Source organism: Haliotis cracherodii, unplaced genomic scaffold, assembly GCF_022045235.1.
Source record: "Haliotis cracherodii isolate W230 unplaced genomic scaffold, xgHalCrac1.p SCAF_6, whole genome shotgun sequence".
Taxonomy (NCBI): domain Eukaryota; kingdom Metazoa; phylum Mollusca; class Gastropoda; order Lepetellida; family Haliotidae; genus Haliotis; species Haliotis cracherodii.
The window spans coordinates 16,303,156-16,309,021 of NW_027266319.1; positions in this window are offsets into that span (position 1 = coordinate 16,303,156).

Genomic DNA, 5,866 nt, shown 5'->3' on the forward strand with positions numbered 1-5,866 from the left:
TTGTGCGTCTTTGTTTCAGTGGGTAGAGAGTGTCTTAATCTTATAAATACTGTCGCTGTGCAGTGCGTCTGTCTTCGTCTGAGCGTGGACGTGCACGAGCGCCTGTCATCACCTCAGTGCAGTGGAGTTAGTGTTTCCGATCTTAGATTCAATATGTCACTAGTTGAGGTGATGAAGTCAACATGGATCAATGGACTAGAGTACATGAAGGTGGGGGCGTTACTTTGCTTAACACTCGCGTCATATTTGCTTCATATTTCACCTGTATACATATACCCTTTTTGTGCAAATTGTGTGAGTGGGGGGGTGCTGCCTGTAAGGCAAGGACATCCTTACCCTTATGTATCCTTACACTTATTTTCATCACTGATTGTCAGTGATCCATTCATATAATCTTCACCGTTACTTTGGCTTTTACGCCCTAATGGAATCTGCTTCGTTGGATAATCGAGACTGGTTATCCTCTGGCTTTGACATTTCATATATAATATATATAGTTTTGTTTTTATTACAACTTCTGCTGATGGATTCAGCTACAGCTACAAAACCAGGTGTTTTTATCATATATATGACCCTGAAAGAAAACACCTTGCAACAATGTAATTTTTGTGGCAGGCAGTGTCCTTTTCTTTCTACAGTCTGAAGCATAATTATTTTTTTAAAGAGTTTTCAAAATTTATTTTTTGTGATAAAATCCCAGCCAGTCATCGAGGACCAACTATATATTGTCCTTGGTGTTTTAAAAAAACGAAAAAAATATAATTGTTTGTCTTGAAGCACTGATTGACACACAAAGTCAGCGCTTACCGTTTTCGCGAACAGTTGGTGTCATCACAGTGACTGCTAGTGATTAAAACGTTCCCTCGTTGCGCTGAAACTCCGCTTTGATATTGCTGGAATAGTGCTAAAGGCGGCGTAAAACCTAACTCACTCACTCACTCAGTGGTGTCAGGCACGCATAGTATGGCCAAACCAGCTATGGGGAAATGTTTAGTTCATCGACTAGTGAAGATTTATGCTACACCGAGTTGATGGGAGAACCATGGTGTCGCCATGTGTACCGACGGGAGGTCGGTATATTTGATGGTGACAGTGTAATTATGTGGGCGGTAGTCAGCCACACTGGCAAACAAATTTATAGCAATTGTGATGAAGCCCTACAGCCGAACGTTGTTCCGATTGTAAACCCCGCAAACGTCATCTTTCAATACGAAAACACTAGAACAGGTTGTTTTAATGTGACGTCTTATCCCATTCCACAAAACAGCCTGAGCTAAGGTTAACCTAAACCACTAAGGTTAGAAATAACGTTTCTTTAGTCTGAAACTACACCAGGTATTCACGCAAGTCTAAGCGACAACCTTGGTTATTAATGGATAACGATTTCATGGAAACCAAAATGTTTATATGATCACAAAATAAGGGATGTTGCTTCATCGTGTTCACAAGGAATTTTAAAAGTATCTTTTAATTCTAGATACTTACATCACTAAGGTTTCGCCCAAATAGGCATTAACCATTAAATATGTCATTATTGGCTGGTTTTGTGAATACATGTTCCTCAAGAAGTATGTTTCTGTTGGGGAAGATGAAACATTAACAAACTCACGCATTTCACAACTGATACTGATACTTTTTCACTGCTACACGGATGGTGGCATTGCAGACTATACAACTCACCTACTGATGTCTTCAAACGTATATATTTGCTGATACTATACAAAATGACGAATTACATTAAACACATGACTTTTAATAATATTTATCATTTAACTAATACGAGTATTTCATACATATGTGCAGAACATGATAACCCGGAAGTCATTAAAATATTAACTTTGTCAGGTTACTCAATGAGATAGACATGTTATTTGACGAGAAAAAACAAACATCTTTCACATATAATCATTATTGTTATAAAAAATATAATATAGAAATGTTATTTTTTTCAATTGAAGTATTAATTTACCTTGTGGTCGTTTCAGGTATTAAGTTTAATTGGTGGATTAAATAGATTGCATTGTGTTCAACAGTTTACTCGTGAAACTGTTATAAACTCAGTAGCAAAAGTAACTATACCTTTTATCATATGTTTGATTTTCAAATGAAACTTTCTTACGTTAGCGATATTATATAAAACAAATGTAACTGTTGTAGCGCTCAGTTAACACTCAAAGAATGCCTTACATGATTATATTTATGGAATATAAGTTGATTTAAAAAAAATTAAAATCTCATAATACACTGCGCAATGTCTGGTTGCTATCTTAGATATCTTATCTTTGAAAGAGGCGGTCGGGTAGCCTAGTGGTTAAAGCGTTCGCTCGACACGACGAAGACCCGGGTTCGATTCCCGACATGGGTACAATGTGTGAAGCCCATTTCTGGTGTCCCCGCCGTGCTGGAATATTGCTAAAAGCGGCGTAAAATCATACTCAATCACAAGATCTTTGAAAGTAAATAAATTTGCTTTTTTGACAGCACAAATTTACAACATGGTCGGGGTCATGTGGTTGCAAATTCATTTCTTAGGTCTCGTTGAACCAATTTATTTTTACACACAGCGGTTCACTTTTTACAAACTGTTGCAGGAATGAGTGGTGGTTAAAAAAAAAATCAAATTAAACAACAGTTCTTTCAATTTCATTTACATAAACATCAAACGTATTCTTTCTTTTGCCCCCCAGTATATTTAATTAGAAATACATGTTTCTCGAAATTACAATGCTTTAACAAATACGGTAAACACTTTCATTTGAAAAAAATGCCACGGGCTTCGTATTACATATTGTATTTATCCATTTCCGAAGAATCTGGTATATCTGAGCTGGTGTAACATTGTATTTGCGGGATGACATTAACGGCCACAATCAACCAACTCATCAATGTGTATAGTCATGTTCAACATTAAATGTCGCATTATTTCCTGCTCGCTGTTGTATCGTGTAAAGGTTTCAGTTTATAATGGCGTATCATGTTCCTCACAGAATTCAGAGAAGATCTCTATATGATTGGAAATAAGCAAGAAAACTGTTGCTTGGAATATAAGTACTTGTAAATGGTATTTTGTATCTTCTTGATTATGAATATAAAGAGTTATTACACCCAAATGATGTAGATATTTACGATAGATAAACAATTTTATCAGTCGATGCCATTAATGACGAACGTAGTAAGGTTACTATTTCCCAACAATATATAAACTTTAAACCATTTTAATAATGTATAAGTTTGCAGCTCAGGAACAAAAAACGGATTTCAGATTTGACCTAAACGCAAATTCGTTTTTGGATGACCGGATTTGCGTTATGCTTCAAGTTGAACATAATTTCGGCATTATTTTCATATGAAGCGACATACTTGACACATATAATAATCCTTTATTGCCGAATTCACTCGTGAAGATCCGGGGCAACCCATGCTTGCTGTAAAAGACGTATATGCTTGTCGCAAGAGTCGACTAACGGGATCGGGTGGTCAGGCTAGCAGACTCTGTTGAAGCATGTCACCGATCTCAATTGCCTGGATCGATGCTCATGATATCAATCACTGTACTGTCTGTCTCCTGATGTCTGTCCTGACTTCAATTCGAAACACAAATTCCTCAGTTGATACCACAGTAGATCTTTGATCATATTGTATTTCCAATGAAATTTCTGACTGATTGAAATATGAGCATTTCTTTGAGCGAGGACATGATGCCACGCCCAGCAAGATCGTACTGTGTCCTCATTGGCTGATAATAGAATCGGCGGTGCTTGCGTTGCATTATTGCTCTGAACGATGTTTGTTGGTTTTTGTGTTAATTTATCAAATGTGCGGTCCGTGAAATTAGTTTTGTTGACGTCTTTAGCCAGTGTCTTGAGTGTAAATAACGCATTTCGTCCATAACGTGCATGTTTTGTTGTTCATGTTGTTGATTTCACCATGCAGGGTTCTTTTACATACCGTCCGCGTGTGTTTACGTGATGGATAATTCTTAAACCTGTTCCTGATACACGTGGCGAATTTTCTTGAGGGAAAACGGGGAAACAATGTCTTCCGAGGTGTAATTGACTGAATAGTGAGTGTGTTGGGTTTTAACAGTATTACAGTTATATCACAGCGTGTCAGCTTAATGTGGGAGGAAAGCCTGAAGTGATGCAGGTCTCAGACGTTTACCACTTCGGTGAAACCCACGAGCACGGGTATGGTGCTTACAAACCTAGAAACATAATCGGGGCGAATCGGGATTCGAACCCACAATCATAGGTTCCTGGCGTGCCCAAGGGACGCAACTCTGCACAGCGAATCGCGGCGCCTTAGACGACTGGGCCATCCGTGCCCACGATTGACTTGATTGAGTACTGCTGTGTAGCGTCAGTCTTCAGACAATTCTCACCGCTATGTTGCCTCATGGAATCTGTTTCGAGGGATAATCGAGACTGGTTATTCTCAGGCGTTGACGTTTTATATTTACAAACTTCAATTATTCTTTCCGATGCAGGTACAGGTTCTACCAGTTCATGAAACCTCAAATCAACGTTGAAACAAATACCATAAAATAATTATATCTGAAAACTGTCGGCAAATAAAATAATGTTAATATTTGATTACAAAATATTTCGTAGGAGGCTATTTGAATAATTATAGTTTGGTTGTTGATTTTAAAATCGGGGACTGAAAATGATATGAAAAGAAATATTTCTCTTCTATTTTAGTCCTTCTTTTGGACATGTGAACAATTTAGCGTCGGCAATGATAATACCGCCACAATTGGAAGATAAACATACTGTGTTTTCAATATAGAGCTAGATTACCTGTAGATTAAACCGCGCTAAATTGAAGTTGGAGCCGAAACCGCAGCTAGAGGTTTTCAAATGTTGAATTTAGCGCGGTTAAATCTACAGGTAACTTAGCTCTACATTGAAAACACAGTATGTTTATCTCCATTCTACCATGACTAAATAAAACGCGAACTCTTTGGTGCAAGCAAATGTATTGAGTGAAGTCGTATGGGGTGAGTCCAGTATTTTGAGTGGGTTGGTGTGAATTACGGAATCACCCACAACAGTCTTTAAACAAAATATGGCGCTGTATATTCTTGTTAAAACCGTAATACTTCACTCGAACATGTGACAGGCATTGACAGCGTAGTACGAAACTTGGAAAGCTAACATGAGGTGGGCATTCCTAAAGAAAACTAACATGGCTTTGCAAAGCCTTCGTTGTGCACTGACGTCACCATTATGACGTCATATCGCTCATTGTGACGCAAAAATGGGACGTCACAGTCGCATTTAGAAAAGTGCCAAATTCCAAGCTCTCTCTTGTTCCCAAAACTTACAATACATACTCTGTGTTGCTTTCTGTCGTGTTTTCTGCACGAAATGTATTGCAACACATCCTTTGAATTTTATAGTAACCGTAACTTTGCATTTTGTAACCTATACTTGTAGGTATAATCATTTAAATACGTCTACCGACATTGACTGAAAACAATTATATTCCATGAATGTTATCTTCCGCGGTGATGCGGCCGTCAAACCAGCTGTTTCAATCAGAGATGGTTTATTTTGATTTAATAGCCTCTGATTGACCAATCAGAATCGAGTAATTTCCAAACTCTTGGAAGAATGGTGTGTAACATCCCGTTATCTCCCGACGTGATCTGCATTTCAGAATGCTTCATTTTTAATCAAGGCCGCTGAGGTTAATTATCCACGCCGGAAATTAAAATACTAACAGTTTGCTCTTCGTGTGTGAAAGGATTTTCTTCCTTCGAAGTCCCAAGCACATTTTATACACATATTTAGACTGAGAACGTCGTAGTTAAAATCCGGCAACGATGACCCCTACCAGCTGAAAATAGACTCGCCCTCAACGA